The following is a 25,617-nucleotide window of genomic DNA, read 5'->3' as shown; positions in this document are numbered from 1 at the left end:
TATGGCCACCCACTGGCAGGGCTGGCCGACAGGTCGAGAGAGGGGGGAGGGGGGATTGAGATGGCTCTCCCTGATTCCCCCTTCATTCAATCGCAGTCTTTTCAGTCAGACCCAGTGTCCGGTTACCCACCTGGCCTGACTGCGCTTAACTACCCCATTCTTCACCTATAAACAAACCCCTTGGGTTCCTGTATTTGTTCCTCCGGTTACAGGTAATTTACCTCCTCGAACAGCCCCACGGGAACGGACTGCGGGGCCCTCCAGGGTTGTATTGTAGGGTAAGCTCTAATCCAGTCATGCATTATTTATTGTTGTGATAACCTCTTCTTTCTATTGTTATTGGTTTAAACCTTCATTACACTGCCATAATTTCTATGAATGGACATGCTACTTTAACCATGCCTAGCACTGTGTAATTGGGGGTACAGACCTCATAGACCATTGTTGTATGGGTTATGGAGCACTTTCTTGGATCCTAGGTTTAGTAGGAATTGTATCCACCTAATGTTAAAGTGGTATTCCTTTACATATTTCTTCTAGGTTCCCCCTTAGAGTAGGACCTGTTGGCTTGCTCCTTGATTGACCCAGTGAGGTTGTATCTTTTTACCTTTTTACCTTATTTTCACTGTGTAGTACATCTCTATTGAGGTCCTGAAGAATTGCCAGACAGGCATGAAACATGTCGACCTTTTAGAGGGTTGAGTCAGTCCGCTGTCAATTAAACAGTTTCTTTCTCCCCTCCCACCCTTTTAATAAGGGAGTCAGCCACCCGAATAAAAATCCCTTGTGGACTGACTTACCTCCTTTTAAACCTCACTTTCCCCTCACGACTACACCACCACCAGACCCCTCACACGCACGCAAACTATTGGCTGGAACAAAAGATCTCCAACAAAGAGCGCCTACGGCGCCCGTCAGACATTGCAGCGCCAGTCTGACGAGGAGCATGGGACCAATGATGAAGCATGACACCTAGATTCCTGGGTGTTTGAGGTCTCTTAGTTCCAACAAGGGAACACCCAGTTCCCTGACTTTAGTTTTGTCTCCACTTTCCCATACCTCCTTTTGATCCCCGGGGAACTCAGTATCCTTTTTGCTTACAAGTTATCTGGACATATACTCTGGACCCCGTTAAAAACTGTCCACATTGGTTCCTTCCTTTCTACCAAAATTTCGAGCGTGGGTTTTACTAATGGAACCTTGAGGGTTACCTACAGTGACAATTTTCACTGAGAGGACCAGCAGCCTGCGGAACCATTCTCCGGTTACCTCTTAAGGCCGCCCACTATTCACTCTATCTCTGTAATTTTTCTCAAAACTCAGTAGTCATTCTCACATACGGGCAGGCGATATTCCCAATATGGAGGACGTCCCAGGATTGAGTTTTGATGAAGAGGCTATAGCTGAGGCATTAAGATCAGCCGCTCCACCCTTTGGGGCTGGAGGGGCCACTGCCTCCAACTCCACTAATGATGACTGGTCTACGCTTACTGGATTGAAAAAAGAATCGTTAAGGATAACTGTTCACGGTATTATGATGACTGAATACCTAAGGGCTAAAATAGCTCCGCAAGGACTCCTGGTAACCATCATACCAAGACTGTTCCTTGAGGATAGTCAATTTAAGGGGGAATGGTGCCAGGTATCCTGGAAGTGCACCAAGGACCTTCTGTTCCTAATAGTTAAAACAGCCAAGAGACTGGCGGATGCACTCCTAGCAAAGATTACGGCCTTGGAAACTGCCATCAGGGGCACTCTAACTAAAACTCCCTTCACTACGAAACTGGCAGAAATCAACCAAGAAATTTCCGACAGCCAAGAGTTTCTACTCAAACAAAAAATGACCAAACTCCAAAAGGATGTTTCCAAATTTGATAAGGAAAAGGTCTATCCCTACCTGAGGGAAGGATATTCCAATAAAAAGACTAGCTACTCTTCTGACGAGAGCTCTGAATTTAATAACCGGAGGGGCTCCTCAAGTAGTGATTCCAGCGGGGGCAATCCAACATATAATAACAAAAAGAATCAGCAGCAGCAGAGATGGAACCAAGGTTTTAATCAAAGCCATATGTTCCAAGGGCCACCGCAAATGATACCTCCCTGGCAATATCCGTTCTATCCCCAGGGTCCGCCACCACAGTTCTTCCCCATGAACCCCCCTTTTCACAACAGAGGTTGGGGCAGAGGAAGAGGGCGAAGGCGAGGAAATCAGAAAGGGGTACAATTCCAAGATCAACAGACAGCATCGACGTCAGTGGAGACGAGGAGCACAACCCGAGGGAGAAGAGTTTAATAGTTAACCTCTCCAGCAGACCATTGACCCCTACTGAGACAGTGGTTCTTGAAAAAGGTCTGGGATTCGTCCCCACTCCCACCCCAGATAGTTTCACAGAAATGTGTGAGATTAAACAGTTTTTTAGGAAAATACGCTTACGAGCCTATTTTGGTGATAGACCTGAGAACGTTTCATTGGATACTGGGTTGCGCAAACCCTCTACGTTCAACCCCACTGATGGCATGGTTCCCCCTGAGATCCTGGTTTTTGAAAAGGCAGTCCTCAAATCTATGAAGACAAAGCCTAACATACCAGTCTTCAACAACTTGAGCAGAAGGGAGAGGACAGCTGTACAGAATCTGGGTAATGACTGCTCCATCGTTATCAAACAAGCAGACAAAGGTGGAGCGACTGTGATTCAAAACATCACGGACTACGATTCTGAATGTAAACGCCAGCTTGCCAACACTAGCCATTACAGACCACTACCATCAGATCCCACCCCTAGACTGACTACCGCCATAACCAGTTTAGTTATGGAAGGAGAAACAAATGAATGGATCTCGAAAAACGAGGCAGACTTTCTGATCACAAAGGACCCGGTCATCCCTTATTTTTATACCCTTCCTAAAATACATAAGGGTACCACTCCAACCCCCGGGAGACCGATAGTATCCGGCATAGGATCACTCCTCGAGCCGCTGTCAAAATTTTGTGATATATTCTTACAACCCATAGTGAGGAAGATACCATCCTTCCTCCAGGACACTAGGGATGTCCTCCGCCTCATCGAATCCATCGAGGGCAGAGGGAATGTAGACCTCCTCCTGACTTTGGATGTGGAGGCCTTATATACTAACATTCCACAGCAGGCCACTCTTGACGCAGTTGAGCAAACCCTCCGGCTGGAGGACTGGAGCTCATCAACACCCATTTCCTTCATAATGGCATGTGCCAGCATTGCATTAACTGAGAACTTTTTCCAATATGGGTCTCAACTTTACCACCAGATCCAGGGGACCTCTATGGGTTCGACTTTTGCCCCTAGCCTAGCCTGTATCTACATGGCCACCTTTGAGAGTAATTACATCTACTCAGCTAACAACCCCTACACCCAGAACATCACAATGTGGCGTAGGTATATTGACGATATTCTGGTCCTATGGCATGGTGACCGAGAGAGCTGTGAAGCCTTCTGTTTGTGGATTAACCATCAAAATCAATTCCTTAATTTCACAGCCACAATCTCAGACAATAAGATACCCTTCCTCGATCTCACTATCAGTCTTACTCAGGAGGGACTGAGTACATCCTTGTACAGGAAAGAGACAAATAGAAATAGCTTGTTGCTCTTTGGGAGCAATCATCCAAGATCCTTACGAGAAAACCTCCCTTTCGGACAGTTTCTGAGGATCAGAAGGAACTGTACCTCAGCCTCTGATTACAAGAAAGAATCTAGGATGCTTCAACACAAATTGCAAGACAGAGGCTATCCCTCTAGACTGGTTAACAATTCACGCAAAAGAGCCTTGAACAATCCTAGAGAGGCCTTATTGGTGACACGCCCCAAAGAGTACGACGACGTCATCACGTGCGTAACATGTTATACACAGAATTCAACTGCCTTGAAAAAAACAATCAACCAACATTGGGGGTTGTTGAACACGGGGGATCTGGAAATACCACGCCCTCGCTTTGCATTCAAACGCACGGCAAATTTAAAAGATTCCCTCATCCACACACGCCCCAAAAAACAGACTACTACCACCAGCCAGAGCACCTTGTGGAAACTTCCACCGGTGGTTGGTCATTATCCTTGTGGCGGCTGTGTTGTATGTCAACAAACAACACAATGCAAAGAGATCAAACTTTCTGAGACGTTCACCTGGCACTTGAACAAACATACGAATTGCAACAGTTCACGATGCATCTATCTACTGACCTGCCCTTGCGGCAGTCAGTACATAGGCATGACGATGAGACAAATAAAACTGAGAATTATGGAACATAAGAGCAACATCCGGTGCTCCAAAACCCACACCAGATTGTACGAACACTACGTGCAGCATGGTCACCAGGCTGATAGCATTAAATGGGTGGTCCTTGAGTCCCATACTTCCATCACTCACCAAGCTCTATTCAGAATCGAACAGCGTTGGATACATCGTCTACAGCTAGACACCCGGGGTCTTAATGATTCCGTACCCTGGGCATCACTAGCGAGATGAGTCCTCCCATTACTGGAGATGTTTTCCCTCCACCAGTTATGCTCCGTTTTGAACACGATTTATCCCCACCTTGGTTGACTGTGTAGTCTCTATCTCGACACTGATAGCCATTATGGATGTCAGCCTTAGCTCTGACATAGGGGGGTCCACCATAGTCTGTCATCATAACATACAGACACATGAGAACATGACAGGGTAACATTATAATATACGGTCACAATATAGCACCATTGTGAACTATGTCATAATATAGCACCATTGAGAATGCTGCCTCTGGCAATTTAGCCACTCTCCCTTACTACATCTTACATGACGCCTTTAAGATGATACCCCACTGCCTGTTCCATCTCGCAACCTATTCGATTTCGAGACACGCCTGTCCTCGTCCTTAGAGGTTAAACTCCTTCACTTATTGCGGGGCACCTAAGGTCTCTGGTCTATAACTCATAACACTAACATACACCAAAATACAGACCATGAGATTAAAATGTAAATTGGATTATTTCTCTACTCTCCTACCTCCTTTTATTTTAAAAGTGACGTCCTGTCGCATTAGTAAGGTGGGACATTTCAACAATTTGCCAATCACTCCAGTCGGCAAAATCACAGCCTTATTATTATGGCTTTGGTATAGTCCCCAACTGCTACATTGCCCTGGATAGACCTTTCCTGTACACATACTACCCCTTATAAGATGGCCGCCACGATAGGGAAGACGTGTCCCTCCACGGATGGCTGACACGCGCTCAAGCCACTGCGCATGCGCAGCCTGGGTGGCTTGGCCACTCCCACTAACAGAGCACAACGCGGCAAAGTCGCGGTTATACAGCATATAACCCTGCCGACCCCACCGGGACAGGACCAGCTGTTTCGCGCTACCGGTTGGAGCGCCGTGCGTGGGGGGTAGGTCTCTCCGCCCTTGCTGTTCGGTATCCAGGTAAGAGCGTGTGTGTGTATATGTGTGGAGAGTCACGCCGTGGACATGGTGCTTGCGTGATTGGCCCTTCCGGGGAGAGCATTATCACAGGTCTCTCCCCGCTCTGTGGCCAAATGGACAATTACCTGGCGGTCGGGTGCCTAGCAGAGGCGGCAGACATTAGGACCGGGAGGGGCATGGCCCTCCGAACCTCTGTGACGGGGTGCGGGCGGGGACCACCGGTCCGGACCCAAACGGCCCCGTACGCGGAGGCGGGGCGGGTCGTGCTCCATGGCCTGCTGCTGCATGCCGTGTATGGCCACCCACTGGCAGGGCTGGCCGACAGGTCGAGAGAGGGGGGAGGGGGGATTGAGATGGCTCTCCCTGGTTCCCCCTTCATTCAATCGCAGTCTTTTCAGTCAGACCCAGTGTCCGGTTACCCACCTGGCCTGACTGCGCTTAACTACCCCATTCTTCACCTATAAACAAACCCCTTGGGTTCCTGTATTTGTTCCTCCGGTTACAGGTAATTTACCTCCTCGAACAGCCCCACGGGAACGGACTGCGGGGCCCTCCAGGGTTGTATTGTAGGGTAAGCTCTAATCCAGTCATGCATTATTTATTGTTGTGATAACCTCTTCTTTCTATTGTTATTGGTTTAAACCTTCATTACACTGCCATAATTTCTATGAATGGACATGCTACTTTAACCATGCCTACCACTGTGTAATTGGGGGTACAGACCTCATAGACCATTGTTGTATGGGTTATGGAGCACTTTCTTGGATCCTAGGTTTAGTAGGAATTGTATCCACCTAATGTTAAAGTGGTATTCCTTTACATATTTCTTCTAGGTTCCCCCTTAGAGTAGGACCTGTTGGCTTGCTCCTTGATTGACCCAGTGAGGTTGTATCTTTTTACCTTTTTACCTTATTTTCACTGTGTAGTACATCTCTATTGAGGTCCTGAAGAATTGCCAGACAGGCATGAAACATGTCGACCTTTTAGAGGGTTGAGTCAGTCCGCTGTCAATTAAACAGTTTCTTTCTCCCCTCCCACCCTTTTAATAAGGGAGTCAGCCACCCGAATAAAAATCCCTTGTGGACTGACTTACCTCCTTTTAAACCTCACTTTCCCCTCACGACTACACCACCACCAGACCCCTCACACGCACGCAAACTATTGGCTGGAACAAAAGATCTCCAACAAAGAGCGCCTACGGCGCCCGTCAGACATTGCAGCGCCAGTCTGACGAGGAGCAGGGGACCAATGATGAAGCATGACACCTAGATTCCTGGGTGTGTGAGGTCCCTTAGTTCCAACAAGGGAACACCCAGTTCCCTGACTTTAGTTTTGTCTCCACTTTCCCATACCTCCTTTTGATCCCCGGGGAACTCAGTATCCTTTTTGCTTACAAGTTATCTGGACATATACTCTGGACCCCGTTAAAAACTGTCCACATTGGTTCCTTCCTTTGTACCAAATCCCCTGTAGGGTCCCCTTTGTTTCCTCACTGCCACACATTTCATGACCGTCGAACCGCAATAAAAAGTGTCCGTGAGGAAACTGGTAATATGTTTGGCAGGGAAGCAATGGTCACAACAAGCATATTGTGGCATCAAGAGTGCTGCGCCACTGCCTAGGATCTCTGATCACTGGCGGTTGCAGTGGTCCCAGGGCATCCCAACTGCCCTGGTCATTATAGGGTGGTGGGAAGAAAGCCACCTCTATGCCCCTGTGAGTTTCGCGGCTCATAATAAGGGTCTTAGTTACATGTGATCTGTGCAATCTACCAAATAACATAGTCCGAGTGCTTATAAGTTGAAAGGATTTTTAGAATATTTATTTCCCCCATGACATGTATATTTCTCTTACCCTTATATTCTCCACTTTTAAAGCTAACTTTATTATAGTCCTGTATTGTTCCTACTCTATATTGTGAGAAGTTTTCCTAAACTTTCAAAGAGAAGCAAAACTAAGTCTTACAAGAAGAATTCTCACTCGCTTACACAGACTATTTGCACAAAAGGTTGCAACTTTGGGAACATCTGCTGTGGGAAACTGTCCTCTTGAACTCACTGATGTGCCTGTTGCTAAAGGAAAATAGTTTAGAGGTTTATGTATTTCAGATGATCTGATATATTGATTAGTACTACCTCTTTCTATAATATGTTTCTTCCTTTATGCCGTATGACAATCATCTTAAACGAACTGACCACTAGAGTGAGTGGTCTGACACAATGAGGTAACCACCCCAGAACTAGAGGATTATATTATACACCAGTTTTATGGTTGGGGTTGGCTGTGCGGCTGGCTCTCTGACAGACCCACGGAAACTGCAGTTTGATTTTTTCTGAATCTTCCCGTTGGGATCCTTTGCTGACTCTACTTGCTCTTTTTGGGTTGACAAATATGGTGTGTGTGCCTATCTTGGATTCTTTCTCGATGGGACATTACACATGAGCTGTTGTGGCTCATGTCCTGCTCAACTTTCCAAAAGTTCCTTTTTAGGTCTTGGCCTGATCCAACGCATGCGCTAGTTCAGGCCGAGACATTTAGAAGCTTCTTTGAGAAGCGCTACTTTCCCGGCGACCAGCTTACTATCACGCGCACAAGAGCAAGCGCGCATGCGCGTAATCGCTAGCTGAAGGCCGGCAAGGTAGCACTTACACCACTCGTGTTTTTTTAAAATTTCATTTCGCTGCCGCGCTGCTTTACTTTTACTGCCGCGCGGCCAATGCTTGCCTACTCTACTGATTAAATCTGTTTCTGATTTTGCCTACAGCACTCTGCAGGATCCAAAAGGTGACACATAGTGCTTTACAAAAGCTTTTTAATAAAGAAATGAATGGTTTATCTACCCCAATGTCTCTTTCAATGCTGCATCAAATCCCGGTGTCATGCATGCTGCATTTCCTTTGATGCCAGTCTCAAGGATGCTCTCAATAGATATCCTCTGTCTTCTGCTGGAGGAGCTGCACGTGTGTGGACTTTCGCATAAGGTTGGGTTGGTGCAGATATGTGATGTTTCCAACACAGATACAGATTTAGCATATTTGTCTTTGCTTTTATTTGATTCCACAGCTGATAACTAGTATAGGCACATTCCCCGACTGAGGGGCACAATTTGAAAAGAACGAGAAGTGTTAGAGGGCGTTGCACCTGAACTCGGTTTTAAATTATGCCTGAGCCTTTAAATGTACTGGGCAAGAGGTTGTATGTCCTACCTCTACTTACCCAGGAGGTCAGTAACTGTAGACTTTGTTCTCATCTGCTATCACTCTTATACTATGGGAATACTCTCTGTTTGGTCCTCCCAAACTTCAACTTAATGGCGTGCAGCCTATTTGAAATTTGACATACTAATTGAGACATCACGTGGCGTAATTGAAATAACACATCCTGCATTACCCTGGGAGTGTCCAAATTAAGCCAGAACTATAGACTGTGTTGCACCCACAACAGCTGGCCAGCGAGGCGTTGGTGTCCTGTAAATTTGAATGTGTGGTTTACCGCTCTTTGGATGTAAGTGCCCAATCTTTACTCGATAAACGCCTGACCAGATGCTCTCATATTTGGCCCTTGTGCTCCAGTCTCCTAGACCTGCTATCTATTGCTACATTAGACAGAGAGCGACTAGCAGGCAATCCATTTTTGGCTCTTGTCACAACTTAGTGGAACTCTGCAAAAATAAATCGATGTTTACGATATTCCTGCAAGCAAATTAACACTTAGATTTTCTCTCCAATATCTCTCTTTTTAAGATTCGTTGTTTCTGGTGTTGCCAAAGAATCCCTCAAGTACATAGAAACCCTTTAGTGTTATAAACAAACAAGCATTGGCATAGCCAATAGGTCTCGCCTTTGGGACCTTATAAGTGTTTGGCTATGCACCACTTGATGTTGTTGCACCAAGGATATTGTGCTGGATAACTAAACACTTATAAGGTCCCAAAGGCGAGACCTATTGCCTATGTCAATGCTTGTTACTTATGGCTGGCCCAAACTAATTAGACTGCCCTGCACTGTTTAGATCCTAAGTGTTTAATAATGATGAACTGCCCTTTGAATATCTTTAACACATTTACCTTTCACTAAACCATAGTCTCTGTTTTATCATGATGTGTCTCCTTAAGTTGATTGTGCATTCCAATTTATTTATTAATGACAGGGAGAGATCAGTATAGAGGAATCTCTGATCATCAGCTAATAATGTTATTGTTTTGTATTGACTTGACAGAATTATTGATTTATATGATTTTAGTCCAGCTAAATATTTTTTGAAGATTCAGACTAGCAGTGATAACTCTTCTGGTATTAAGAGTCATATACATTAATCTAATGATTCATCAGTGAATTGGTTATCCAATTCATGATCCTGATTAGAAATCTGGATGTTAGCGCTCCTTTATCCAACCCCTCAGAGGCACAATACAAAATCCATCAGAGGATCAAGTGAGTGTCGGAGAGTTATAAGTAAGTATTAAGAAACTAATTTTAACAAAAAGGGCCCAGTATCCGCTGTAACAATACAATGGGACCTTGCCTGATAAGGTCTATACCCTGTCACAGAGATTTTGCTGGTAGATCTGCGTCAGTAGCCGTGAGTTACATGTGGGAGCAAAGATGTTGTTCCTTGCAGTAAACTGGTGTTTTTTGTCTTTTCTGCCCCTATAACAATGTATCGATGATGATCTTGTTAGAAAAGGGTGTTGATTTTTGTCATTGCATAAAGAACAGGAGCATTGCAGTTGCTTTGATGCATCAATCCGAGCAATAAATCACGTAAAAGAAACACTATCTAAGATTTACCCCTTTTGTGGCATCATGCTTTATTCTGCTTGTGATCAACTTTCGCTCAGAGGGCTTGATTACAACTTTGACGTTGTGGCTTCGGGTCTTCCCTGCTGCTCTGTTCAAGCCATCCACCAGATTAGGAGTTACCTTTGGTCTAGAAGGGATTTTTTTGGGCGTTCCCACGTTGATGCCTCTAAAAATGGGCATCGCAGTGGGAATGGCAAAAAACTGTTTCTGCACGGCATTGACTGAAAAGTACATGCGATGCAGGAACTGGGATGCATGCACACAGGGGGTGCATGTGGTGCCCCCCTGCATGCACCCCAGGGCGCAGAGGCACAACAAGGCCCTGTAGGGCCCCCTTTGTTTCTTCTTCACCAGGGTTTTCATGGTGGAAGAACCGCCATGAAAACCATGGCAGAGAGGAAATTCATAATATGCTTGACAAGACTGTGGCGGTCCCGCCAAGCATATTGATGTCTCCTGACCACAGCACCACCACCAGGGAATGGTGGTTTCCTGGTGGCTGCAGGGGCGAAATAGCGGTCCGACTGCCCTAATCATAATCAGTTGACTGCCACGCCCTCGCGAGTCTGGTGGTCCGTGGACCGCCATACTCGTAATCGGTCCCAGAGTGTCATGCACAATGCATTGAAATGTCACACATACGGACACTGAAAACATCTAAATGCCACACTTAAGGAAAGATAACATTTGGCAGCTATGCATGTGTTTGTGTGATTTCCCACAGCTCTGCCTAGTAACAGAATTTCTGCCAAACTAGAGTTACATGCAGGTAAGCACAGTCTCCACCACCAAAGGTAGGAAGAATGTTGCTTATACGGTACAGATTTTAGAGAGGCATTTAGGTACAACAATGTTCAGTAGTGACATGGTGATAGGGTAACTTCAGAACGAAAAATATATAGACATATGCTATACATGAAACAAGAGAGAAGTAAGAATGAGCCAAGAGGGAAAGGTTGTTGAATGTTCAGGGGCTGATATAGTAGGAAAGAGAATGATGATCGGACAAGGTTGTGGGTGCAGAATCCACAGTAAATAATTCTGCATATTAACTAATACTGAAGAGTCTAAAATCCAATGTTGTTACTGTGCTTAAAATACTGAAGTTCAGTTAGCTTGACATGAATGAGCCTGCAGGCCTACTTGTGCTTTCAGACAACACATTTTTAATGCGTTTGGTTTCCAGAGCCTGGCACCAACTCATCTTCCCCCTCCCTGCCTGTGCACCGCAGAGCTCAAATGTGACCTTCAATATTTAATTAAGGTATGAAATTCAGTTAGTTCTGTGGTCTGGCTGACACTATTTATAAAATGTAATGTTTCCTGTTCCTTTTGAGGAGTAAATCGTAGGTGCTGTTTATAATGAAAGTGGGATTTCTTTGTGCATAAGGCATAGTACAGCATTTTCATTTTATTTTGCATTTTGAGCAAATGTCAATATTACCATATGTTGTGTTTTCTGTTTAGTGATTGGATTGTTCAGTGTGACTTTCTTTGTCAGACCACAGTGACTTCACAGTTTCTCTGTTTAAAAATGTGTAACGGCTCACCATTTGGGAGATAAACAAGTGCTCTTTCCCGATTCCCATAAGAGCAGGCTTATGTCAAGTATTGATCTGAACTTAGAATAATTTCCATGTTCCTCCTCTCCACCCTCGCTGGGCAGTCTTTATGACATATGCTCCTTGATTCTCATATGCTTTGTGCTGGGTCATATTGAAGTCCAGCTATTAATTAGATTAGGGCTAAATTTCTGCTGCCAAGAATATTTTACATATACTCGCATTTTGAGCTTTTTGAATTGATTTGACTAACGAATGAATGCCCTTTGGCTTCTTATTTGACTTAATTTTTAATAAACCTTCATGGTTTGTACTTTGAATCCGGTCTTGTGTAGATTTGCCTCAGTAAATTTGCTTTGGCTTCTGGGTAAATTCCATGTTAGATGTAGGGCTCTCGTCTGAATAGACTCCCACATGGACTCGGTCCATCAATCAGCCCTTTTGATGTAGAAAGCACCGACAAGTGCAATGACTCTGAAGACACGAATAGCCAATGGAGTCTTCAGTATGGAGAGCTAGTTTCGGGCACTAGATGTCTCCGCAGAGGGCTAATTCATGTTATTATTAAGTATATGGTGAACAGAAAGAATTACTGCGTTGATTTGTTGGCGTGTTGCACCTGCAGTGCACACACGGGTGCTGAGGCTCGGAGAGGAGTGTGCTCTCTTGAAGTAGCACAGACGGTGATTGAGAGTGGCACCTGTCTCTTAAAAGCCACAGAGGTTGAGTTGGGGAGAAGTCAGAGCACATATCAGTAGTGCATACGAGCTACGGCTCAGTGTGAAGACACCCCTGACAGGACATGTCTCTATTGATCACATGTGCTGAACCTGATGTGAAAGAACGGACGCTTCTACAGTACACGGGTGGTGTGTTCCCTCACTGTTCATATTCTTGCACTGATGGTGCATCTGGGGAAAAAGACAGTGTATACTGTTGCAGGACAGTGCATATGTGTCATGTGTCACCTAGGTGAGGAGGAAAGGCTGTTGCTTTCTACCCGGGCTGGATTTTTTGATTTGTATGGTGCGTGATCCAATCTCTGCTAGTCGTGTCTGCCTGGAATTTGGAACGCTGATTGTCTGTTTTTATAATTAAATTCGTTATTGTTAGTTTCAATAAACCTGTTCTAGCTTTTTGGGAAATTGCTGCTATTTTACACTGTGGTATAAAAAACGACCTCTTACTTGCACCTCTACTCACACAGACACCGGAAGTGGGGAGGGACACTTCCTGCTTGGTCGCCATTCGGGGAAGGGCGCCCTCTATCAGCTGGGGGAAGGCTCTATAAAACATGCGCATTGCCGCTGGCTCGCCAAAGGCAAGCTCGTCTGCGCCCACCCACAGCCCAGAAGTGTCCAGCGCCAGCCACGCTGCTCGGTTTTCTTCTGATGGCCATTCTGAACGTAGGTCTTGGAGTAGGAATCAATTGGAATCAATGGGTGAGTCCCTAAGTAGGTGCACTCATGTTTGTGATGTGCTTGAAAATACAGATCTAATACCAAAGGAAGGGCTGGCTCTGATCAGTAAGGCTGAGCCTGGTTTCATAAAAAACAAAAGAGAATGGCAATACTGATACAATATTTAAAGCAAAAATGGTGACCAATGTATAGACCACAGTTCAATACATTTGTGTGCTATTTAGTAGCTGTTTATTCAAAAGTATTTAACTTGATCTGCCAAAAAATCAAAAACAATGAATATTATTCAAGAAAATACACCATATCTGATTCAGTTGAATAACTAAATATAAACATGTACAACACAACTTGGGTGTATTATTGCCAATACAGATGCAGAAATAAATTAGCAAAAGGGCAAAACCAGCAGACCCCTCGACTTATTGGTGCATTCATTCTCCAGTTTGTCTTGAGTACATGTTTGAATGAATGAATGTGAGTTGTTTGATTGTGACATGATTGAAGATTTATGAATGATGGTATGTGTGACGTCTTAGTTCATTCCCGTGTCTTCATTTTCATTGTTGTCATATAAATTTGTATGAATTGTATTCTAAATTTCCAAATCTATGCAAGTTAAATATTTTTGAATAAACAGCTAATAAATAGCACACAAATGCATTGAACTGTGGTCTATACATTGGTCACCATTTTTGCTTTAAATATTCTATCAGTATTGGCATTCTCTTTTTTTGTTTATGAAAATACAGATAGCATTTGTTCAAGCTGTAACTTTAAATTCCTTCATTTGAGGGGGCCTACCCTCAACTGTCTGTCTACTATTCCTGTGGTTGAGCAAAGTATCAAGCCGCTCTGATTAATGCACGTTCTATGGCCAAACATGTGTCAGACATTTTTGAGCTTCTTGTCGATAACTAGCTTGACCTCTTATTTATAACAGAGACGTGGCTGAATGATTGCTCCGGCCCGGTCATTGCCATGGCTATTCCAATTAGTTTTAAAATTGCCAGGGTGGACCATAAAACTGGGAGAGGGAGAGGGGTTGCAGTCGTTTTTAGGGAACACTGGACCTTTACACAGGGACTTTCCACTGATTCTATGGAGGGTGAAGTGATAGATCTCTCACTTACCATTTCCAATCATTTTATTTTGAACACCACACTTTTATATCGCCCCCCTGGACCCTCTAACTCTTTTCTTAAAGTGCTGGATAAAATAATTGTGACGCGAGTTCTAGATTATACCAATTATCTATTGCTAGGCGACTACAACATCCAATTGGGTTGTAGGGAAACTGCTGATAACCGTACCCTCATTGAGTCTCTGGAGCCTGCCCAATTGACACAGTGGATCAGCATGCCTACCCATAGAGGAGGCCATATCATTGATGGAATCTGCTATAAGTTTCCGCTAACTTCCAGTCACCTGGTCGGACCATTTTTTAATTCAGTTTTCTTGGTCCATTAAACCTTCTGCCTCTTCTATGAGTAAGACGGGGGCCAGACCCTGCCCACGCATTGAGCCAGTGGCATTTGGTATTGCCTTGGCGGACACACAGCCTGATATTGCAGGGAATCTTTTGGAAGCAGTGGGTAGCTTCAAAAATTGGCTGACCGATGTGGTGGAGAGTGTTTCGGTTCCACCAGGTCATAAAAGAATGCAAATGTCCCCTTCCCAATCCTGGTTTTCTAAGGAGTTTAAGGAACAAAAATCGGCATTCAAGAAGCTTGAGCGGCAATGGAGATTAGACTATTGCCCTCTTGCCAAGATAGCTCTTAGGAAATCTCAGAATATCCATTATTCTATGGTGAAGGTGGCCAAGGGTCACTTTTTCGCAGAACTTATTGCTTCATCAAAAAATAATTCGAAAAAAATATTTCCCGTTGTCCAAAGTTTCCTGGATCCCCGTGCTGAACAGAGGACTCTGTCGGTATCTAAGGTGTGTTGTGAGCAGCTTTTGGATTTTTTTATTGATAAAATTGAAGATATTCAGAATAGTTTTGGGCCTCTTAATCAGTCTCAGGAGATCTTTCACCATCATACAGCTGACGCACCGGTAGTAGTACACCCGTCTTTGGTGATGTTCCTCCCTGCCCTGCTGTCCGATACCCTGACTATTCTTAAATCATTAAAATCAGGTTCTCCAACTGACCCCTGCCGCGCAAGGCTACTGGCGGCAGTTGCGGACGTAGTCAACTCAGAAATTAATAAACTTGTTAATGTGTCCCTCCTGACTGCTACGATACCACTGGAGTGGAAACAGGCTAAACTCCTCCCCCTGTGGAAAAAGTCTTCACTCAATCCTACCACCCCAACTAACTACCCCCTAATCTCACTCCTCCCGGCTGTGGCGAAGGTGTGTGAAAAGGTTACCTTTAAGCAACTCTCAGAGTTTGTCGAGACATCTGGCGCCCTCCACCCCGCCCAGTCGGGCTTTTGAGCCTCCCTTAGCACCGAGACGGCTTTGGTTGAGATGGCGGATGCCATCAGAGAGTGTCTGGATGCCGGCGGCAGAGCAGTGCTTGTGCTTTTAGACTCTATGGCACCTTCGACACCATGCCTTCTCAACAACTTATGGCACGGTTATCCCACATCGGCATCACGGGGCAGGTATGGAAGTGGATTGAATCTTTTTTAGCTAATAGATCCCAGCAAGTATGGCTGCCCCCAATCTCTTCTAGGCCTAGAAGTCTAAATATCGGAGTCCCTCCGGGCTCTACTCTGAGCCCTCTTTTGTTCAACATTTATATGAGACCATTAGTCTACCTGGCAGAGGAGCTGGGTGCTAAAATCATAGCGTACGCCGGTGATACTCAGCTCCTCTTCACTTGGAACAAAGCTGACTCTTCTCCATCAATAGCTAAAAACTGCCTTGCTGAAGTGTTTAAGTGGCTAGCAAATGCCCAATTGAAATGCAATGAGGAGAATGTGTAATGTAAATACGGTGCTCATGTAAAGCTCTCCACTACCTTTGGGTCGAGATTGCGCTATATAAAATATGCAAAAAAAAAAAAAAGTTGGAAGTACTCACAAATGGCTCCTTCCCCCCGCACTTTAGGGAGGACATATGGCCTGTGGGTTATCCTATGCCCAGCTCCCCGGGGTGTCCGGGCAAAAAAACTGGGTGTCTGGTTTGGTGAGGATTTGAAATTTTCCCTCCAGATTAATAAATTGGCAGGTGTGTGCTTTGGCACTTTGAAATGTTTAAAGAAGTTCCTGCCTCTTCTGCCACAGATGGCCAAGGAGATGGTGACTCGGGCTCTTATTTTGTCAAGGCTAGATTACGCCAATGCCTTGTATATTGGTCTCCCGGCTTACCATCTACAAAAGCTGCAGATCGTGCAAAACGTGACGGCGAGAGCGTTGTTGGGTTTGCCTGGTAGTTCTAGCACTAGGCAGAACCTTCACTATCTTCATTGGCTCCTGGTTGAGCAGCAGGTTTTGTTTAAGGTTTTCACACTTGTTCATGGCGCCCTCTATAAGACAGGGTCTCACTATCTCAGGAGACGTTTTTCATTCTTAGTACCATCTCGACAGTTGCGATCTACTGGCCAGTGCCTTGCTGTTGTTCCTAGGTATTGCCGGTCTAGATTGGGCGGCAGTTCCCTGTCGGTTAAAGTGACCATGGCTTGGAATGGTGGAACCACGCTGTAAAAATAATTTTGTCAAACCGTCTGAAAGGAAAAATAGACCGTCGGATTGAAAGAGATGCTGCCCAAAAAGATGTAAAAGGAGGTCAATGAGATGTGTAATGAAGGTACCTGTGCAGGTCTTGGCTTGAAGTGACAAATCTGCAAGAAAGGCATAAGACGGGGTGATTAATGCATGCGGTAAAAAGCCCAAGAGTCAGAAGGTAGAGGTGGTGCGGCACGAATGCTCCCCTGTTTGCTTTTTTTATGACCTTCACTTCCTTATTATCTATTTTTTCACTGAAGTACTGCTGCGTTTTTTTAGATAATAAGGAAGTGAAGGTGAAAACTAAATGTTTGCGTTCAACGTGCGAGTGTAACCACCGTAAACGTAAAAGAAATACCAGTGTGCGCATATACAAAGAGTAAGCATGCGGGTGAGAAAAACGTGTTGAAATATAACCGAAGTGACCATGCTGAAAGTCATAAATAAAGCAAACATGGGCTGATCTGCTGTATAGATGTTTACCGTGGTGGAACCACGCGGTAAAAAGAATTTTGTCAAACCGTCTGAAAGGAAAAATAGACCGTCAGATTGAAAGACATGCTGCCCAAAAAGACGTAAAAGGAGGTCAATGAGACATGTAATGAAGGTACCTGTGCAGGTCTTGGCTCGAAGTGACAAATCTGCGAGGAAGACATAAGATGGCGTGATTTCTGCATGCGGTAAAAAGCGCAAGAGTCAGAACGTGGTGCGGCACGAACGCTCCCCTGTAACGATGAGGCTCATGGATATGTTCAGGAAACCATCAGGAAATTGCTCCTAGCTTGATCAATCCATAGTTACGGCGCGGGTGAATAAACCGCAAACTATAAACTTGTTACTGATCACGTGGGCAGTGCTAAACATAGGAAAAAAGGAGTGCAGGGTGATAGAATATATGCGGTGTCCATTTTAGTAAAGTGGGATTAGATGTAAAGTTAGCTGTAGGCTAAAACAAATACTCAAGCGACAACTAGTATGAGTATTTACATGGGAAACATTTTTTAACAGTACAAATTAAAGCAGTACTATACAGGTTATAGATAAACAGTGAAGTGAAACAATAGACTCATATTAACAGCTTTAGAACATGTCCTCAATACATGATTACATGTAAAGTAATTGTGATCTATGTGTCTACAATGACAGAAAGAGACTGAACTCTTAGTGAAAGTATAAACAAAATTCATCATGTAAGGGGTCAACTATTGCCTGCAGGAAGGTCGGATGTTAAAGTGGAGTAAAATTCATAAGATAGTTACAACCTATATATGAGTGTCACTAAGGTAGATGTGCCTGTGGCTAAGTTAGAGGAAACAACTCAGATCCATTTTATCATTCAATCCAAGGGGTTCCATTGTTAGGTATTTTTTTGATTAACATCACTTCGCGTTGTGATAAATGCTGGCTGGAATCCCTCCCTTCTTTGCTTACTATCTTTTCAATCACCATGTATCGAACTTGAGCGATGTTATGTTGGTGATTAAGCCAATGTTCCACAAGATTGGAGTTAGTGTTTTTGTTGCGTTTCATACCCTTGTGTTCTCCAATTCTTACTTTTATTTTCCTTTCTGTTTTCCTTATCCTCATCGCACTCAAACCCGACCGACAAAGAGCCTGCCACCGAGCCACCCCGAGACGCACCCACGGACCCTTCACCTGTCAAGCCTGCAAGTTCACCTGCCTCCGGACCTGCACCACAGCTACCAAGCCGAGCACCAACAACAACCACCTCAAGTGCATCCTGCTCAACACCCGCTCCATTCACAGACACGCCATCGAACTTTGGAACCTGCTCCACACAACCTCACCAGACGTCGCCTTCCTCACAGAAACCTGGAGAGCGCCTCCTCAGCACCCGACATCGCCATCGCCATCCCAGACGGATACAAGATCATCCGGAGAGACCGCGTCAACCAGACTGGAGGAGGCATCGCCATCATACACAAGAACACCATCCACATCACGACCGACTCCAACGACACCTTATCCGCCGCCGAGTATCTCCACTTCCAGATACACACCGACCCAAAGATGACCCTCAGAGGCACCCTCGTCTACAGACCCCCGGGACCACGTACACAATTCAGCGAAGACATCACGGACTTCATCAGCCCGCACGCCCTCCGCTCCGCTGACTACATCCTCCTAGGGGACCTCAACTTCCACCTGGAGAACAACAAGGACCGCAACATCGCTGCCCTGCTGGACAACCTCGCCAACCTCAGACTCAAGCAACTGGTCAACACCCCCACCCACTATGCCGGCCACACGCTTGATCCCGTCTTCTCATCCAGCAAGCACATCACCTTCAACCACTCCACCGGACTTCACTGGACCGACCACAACTGCGTCCACTTCAGCTTCAGAAGAACCACGACCTACCGCCACCCGCAACAGTTTCCTCGCAGGAGCTGGAGCAAGATCACCGCCGAGCAGCTCACCACCTCCCTCAGCCAGAACCCACCCGCCAGCACAACAAACCCCAACGAAGCAGCACGCAACCTCACGCAGTGGCTGACCGCCTGCGCCGACGACCTCGCTCCACTAAAGAACCCTCCCAGCAGACCCAGAAGCAAGAAAGCCTCCTGGTTCACCGACGAACTCAAGGACTCCAAGAAGAACTGCCGCACCCTCGAGAAAGCCTGGCTCCTCGACCAGACCACAGACAACATGACCGCCCTCAAAGACGCCACCCGCAAGCACCACCAGCTCACCCGACCACCAAAAAGAAATCACTGAAGGAACGACTGGACAACAACGCCCACGACAGCAAGGAACTCTTCAGCATCGTCAAGGAGTTCTCCAACCCCAGCACCGGCAACAACGACATCACTCCTTCACAAAATCTCTGTAACTCTCTCGCCTCGTACTTCCACCGCAAGATCGCCGACATCCACAACAGCTTCGGCGCACCATCCATGCACCCAACCGTCGAACCAACGCCCCCCACCGCCACCCTCCGCACCTGGACCATGGTGACCACCGAAGACACAGCCCGCACGATGAACACCATCCACTACGGATCTCCAACCTACCCCTGCCCCCACCACATCTTCAACAAGGCCGACTCCATCATCGCACCCCAACTCCGGGACGTCATCAACTCCTCCTTCAACACCGCCACCTTCCCGGAGAGCTGGAAGCATGCCGAGCTCAACGCCCTACTGAAGAAACCAACAGCGGACCCCACCGACCTCAAGAACTTCCGCCCCATGTCGCTCCTCCCCTTTCCTGCCAAAGTCATCGAGAAGACCGTCAACAGACAGCTTGCAGCCTTCCTCGAGACGAACGGATCCCTCAACCCCTCGCAGTCCGGCTTCCGAGCCAACCACAGCACCGAGACCGCCCTCCTCGCAGCCACCGACGACATCCGAGCCCTGCTTGACAATGGGGAAACAGCGGCCCTCATTCTCCTGGACCTCTCTGCAGCGTTCGACACCGTCTGCCACCGCGCCCTAGTTCAACGCCTCAGCAACATCGGTATCCAAGAAAAGGCACTGGAGTGGATCATCTCGTTCCTCGCCGGAAGAACACAAAGAGTCTGCCTCCCCCCGTTCCGATCCGAGGCCACCGAAGTCATCTGCGGCGTACCGCAAGGATCATCACTCAGCCCCACCCTCTTCAACGTCTACATGAGACCTCTTGCAGCCATCGCACGCCAACACAACCTCAACATCATCTCCTACGCCGACGATACCCAACTGATCCTTTCCCTCACCAGAGACCCGCCACCGCCAGAACGAGCCTACACAAAGGGATGAAAGACATCGCCGAGTGGATGAAGAACAGCCGCCTGAAACTGAACTCAGACAAGACGGAAGTCCTCATCCTGGGACCATCGCCCTACGCCTGGGATGACTCCTGGTGGCCTCCCGCCCTGGGCACCGCTCCCAAGCCAACAGACCACGCACGCAACCTGGGCTTCATCCTGGACTCTTCCCTCTCGATGACCAGACAAGTCAACACCGTCTCCTCATCGTGCTTCAACACCCTGCGTATGCTCCCAAAGATCTTCCGATGGATCCCTCCGAAACCAGGAAGACGGTCACCCAGGCACTCGTCACCAGCCGACTGGACTACGGGAACACCCTCTACGCGGGAACCACAGCCAAACTACAGAAAAGACTCCAGCGCATACAGAACGCCTCCGCCCGACTCATCTTGGACATCCCCCAATGCTTCCACATCTCCGACCATCTGAAGGACCTGCACTGGCTCCCCGTCAGCAAAAGGATCACGTTCAGGCTCCTTACCCACGCACACAAGTCTCTCCACGACCTGGGCCCCAAGTACCTCAACGACTGCCTAACCTTCTACACGCCCACCCGCCAGCTACGTTCTACGAGCCCACCCGCCAGCTACGTTCTACGAGCCTCGCCCTCACCGCCGTAGTACGCATCCGAAGAGCCACCACCGGAGGAAGATCCTTCTCCTACCTGGCAGCCAAGATATGGAACTCCCTCCCCATCCACCTCCGGCTGACACAGGACCATCTCGCCTTCAGGAAACAACTCAAGACCTGGCTGTTCGAGCAGTAGCGGAACCCTCCCCCAAGCGCCTTGAGACCCTTACGGGTGAGTAGCGTGCTATACAAATGTTATGATTGATTGATTGATTGATTATGTACATAAGTCCACAGGGACACTTAATGCTGTAAATTACGAAACTTGAATTACAGTCTGCTGTAAAACATAGCATCGTCTTTTCTCCAGTCCTTGGGTGGGTTATAACATTTTGCTGCATTACATTGTTGCAGTGAGTGAAATTTTTGCACTTCCTCATGCCTTTATGTTGAGTATTTTCGATGGATTTGGTGAAGGACAGTTGTTCCTTAAGGTTGAGACGTCTAGTATATGCAAAAATGGGTCTCTCTCTCTGAAAATGTTGTTAAAGTCTTCATCTTTTTAGAGCAGTTTCCACCTCTTCAGGATGATTTTTTTGATATTCTTAGATCTAGTTGAAAATTTAGACACAAAAACATTCCGATTGATAGTAGTTTGTTTAGGCTTCGTCACTAACAGGTCTTTGCTCTCAATTACTGCTACCCGAGATTCAGCTTTGTCAATGCAGTCTGGGGGATAACCTCTTTCATGAAATCTTGTTCTTAATCCTTCAAGGTCATGTTGATATGCTTCTGGTGTAGATGAAATTATTTTAATCTGGAGCATTTGAGAAAATGGAAGATTACAAATGAGTTGTGGAGAATGAAAGCTTTGATATAATAGCGTGTTATTACGAACAGTGGGTTTTACGTATGTCTGTGTATGAATAGCAGAGTTCTTCTTGACTACCATGACGTCTAAAAAGGGTAGTTCATTGTGGCTGATTTGGTGAGTAAATTTGATCCTGGTGTTTTTGGTATTCAGTACCCTAATATTGTTTTCAAGTGTTGTTGTGGTGCCTGACCATATTAGAAAAATATTATCAATGATACGACGATATATCACTAGCTCTTGATTTCATTCATTTTTTGACAGAATGTGTTCTTCTTCAAATGCCGCCATAAAGATGTTGGCATATGTGGGAGCCCCCCAAATCCCATTACTGATTATTTGACGATAATAATCTTCATCTAATCGGCATTTGAGGAAGAACACATTCCGTCAAACAATTAATTCAGAGGACGCTCGGGCCGCTCTTTTATTTTATTTTTCCTTTCAACATGGGTACCACAAATGTAGTGCCTTTTGCCAATCTTGGATCCTTCGGTGCACTGCCCTTCCGTTGGAGCAAAGAAAAGGAGGGGGGTGGCCAAAACGTAGGCCAAGGCGCTGTCAGAGGTTACCAGCACATGACATGTAGAAACCTGAAGCCTCAAACCAGCCCTGCCGTCAACAACAGGGATCCTTCTCTTTCGCTCTTTTGTACTGAAACTCTTGTTCTGTGGCAAACAGCGAACCAGCTCCTCCTTCGTCTCTGATGTCCTACGCCGTCTGATGGAGCAAGCACAATGCTTTCCCGTGCATAAGGGGTATTGGACCTATGTTATGTTAGCATGATGTATCTATATGTATATGTATATGTATACTTTCTGCTTGATATATGTGTCTTTTTGCTAGGAAGAAACCCTCTTTTCCTTCTCTGTAAATCTGCTGCTAGAAGAAAAGGCCAAGAACTATACAGACGCCATTTTCAGCACATGTGCTCGATCATGGGATGCGTTCAAGTGCTGATCACATGCTGTTTTCAAGCTCCCTGTTCGTCTGAGTTACTGGTAGCAGCTGAAGGTAGCCTGTATACTTTACTGTTTTAGACTCAAGGGCGCATCTGGCTTTGGGAGTGATTAGAGCATTCCTGAAGGCGCCGCCTCTTCTTTCCCAAGCTCCGAGACGAAAGGGATTCACCCCCCCTGCCCTCCCCAGTAATAGATAGCTATGCCTTTGTTTCTATCCAAGCTGTGCCATAAACGGTCCCTTCCTGGAGCTAGGGGGTCAACTGGTGTTTTTCCTTTTACAGAGATGGTATAGGGTGGCGAAAGCGTATATAACTAAATGTTTGAATATGAGCCAGCAGTCTTCTCTGTGCACCTGATGGGTGAGGGTTGGAGAGGCTCCTCTATAGAGTATTTTGCTTAAATAAACAATTGAACCTTCTTCACTGCCAACTGACTGGTTATTTGGTAATGGTATTGGAGCTATTGGTAGGTATAGCCCTTTATGTTATTTTTATGGTACATCAGCTCTCCTATCAAGGATCAGAAATAGTGCTGTTTCCTGATTATACGCCAATGGTGCAAGAGGCGAGGTGGAATTATATTAACATCAAAGGTACGTTGCAGAAGGCAAATATCAAGTATGCAATGCTGTATCCAGCCAGACCACGGATCCAAGTGGATAATAATAATAATAATAAAACCACTTTTAAAGCGCCTGGTTACACTAAAGACAGTGTGTCCCCGCGCTTAGAAATGCTACTGCTCCCTGAAGAGGCCAAGGTCCGGGGCCGGTCAGGGTCTTAGGCTACAAAGAAACAATTAGTGACTTGGAAAAAGGTAGGTTTTTAATTTTAGTCTGAATCTTGTTTCTGAGGGCTCCATGCGCAAGTCAAGAGGGAGACTGTTCCAGTGCTTACTCGCAAGAAAGCGAAAGGAGCTACCTCCCATCCTAGTCCTGCGCACGGGAGGGAGCTGAAACAGCATCGCTCCAGCAGATCTAAGATTCCGGGTGGGGCGATGGATAGTGAGAAGGCTGCGCAGGTAACTTGGCCCTTTTCCCTGGGCAATGCGATGGGCAAAACAAAGAGCTTTGAACTTGATGCGCTCCTCGATAGGGAGCCAATGAAGTTTTCGTAATGCTATTTTTCCAGATGCCCTGCGTGGAAGGTTAAGTACCAGGTGAGCAGCCGCATTTTGGACGCATTGTAATTGGTGTAAGCCTTTTCTGCTTAGGCCTAGGAGAAGAGCGTTGCCGTAGTCCAAATGAGGCGTGACTAGGGCATGAATAAGTATCTTCCTGGCACTGATGGGGAGCAGATCGAGGACTTTACGGAGTGTTTTTAATATTCCGAAACATTTACCCGTAATTTTGCTAATCTGTTGCTTAAACGAAAGCTCCGCATCCAGCCAAATTCCTAGATTCTTAACAGAGTCCGCTGGGCGGGGGATCGCACCTAATTCTGTTGGCCACCAGGCCTGCGACCAGGCAGAGGGGGACTTACCAACCACCAACAGTTCTGTTTTATCGCCATTAAGGCATAGGCAGTTGTTGTTCATCCACCCTGCCACAGACCGCATGCAGTTGGAAAAATTAGTGGCGTCCTCTGCCTGATTGTGGGTAAGTTTAATTATTAGTTGGGTATCGTCAGCATATGTGACGATATCCACACCAAAAGCTTCCACAATACGGGCTAGGGGCTCCATGTAAAGATTAAATAGCGTGGGGCTCAGGCTTGAGCCCTGTGGAACCCCGTGTCTCAGTTTGTGAAGAGACGATTTGTAAGGAGGGCAGTGTACCTGAAAACTCCTGTTTTCTAGAAAGGACTCTATCCATTCCAGGGCTGGTCCTACTACTCCCAAGTCTGAGAGGCGAGACAGCAGCGTTGAGTGCAGCACGGTGTCAAATGCTGCACTGAGGTCTAATAAAACCAACGCTGCCGTCTGCCCCTCATCTGCAAGTTGTCTCAAACATTCTGTGGAGAAGAGAACCGCCGACTCTGTAGAGTGACCTGCTCCAAACCCTGACTGCGTGGAATGGAGAAGAGAGTTTTCCTCGATAAATTTCATGAGTTGACAGTTCACTATCTTCTCCACAACTTTCCCACAGAAGGGGAGGAGAGAGATAGGACGGAGATTTTGTAGCTGGGAAATATGTATATTGGCTTTTTTTTCAGGGGTATAACTTGTGCCATTTTCCATACATCAGGCACGTGACATTCCTGAAAAGATAAGGTGATCAGATGGTTAATCTGCTCAATCATACAGTCAATGACTCCCTTACAACGATTGGGGGCAATCACATCAAGGATGGCAAGACTCATGTTTTTGTCCTAATGAAGAGGGAACATTCACGAAACATCACCACAGTACCAGTGCCCCTTAGAAGTGCGGAATTGACGTAGAAACCAGTTCCTGGCAGCCTTCAAGCTCCAGGGGGTACAGGGCCAACTCGGACCCCTGCTGCCTACAACTGAGAAAACTTCTTTGCCTCTTTTGGTGCTGCATATGAGATGCAAAGCTGCCAAACTGTGAGCTATAAATAAACTGTGAACATTTATGCAAC

Source organism: Lissotriton helveticus, chromosome 1_1 (assembly GCF_964261635.1).
Source record: "Lissotriton helveticus chromosome 1_1, aLisHel1.1, whole genome shotgun sequence".
Taxonomy (NCBI): domain Eukaryota; kingdom Metazoa; phylum Chordata; class Amphibia; order Caudata; family Salamandridae; genus Lissotriton; species Lissotriton helveticus.
This window is presented reverse-complemented; position numbering follows the sequence as displayed.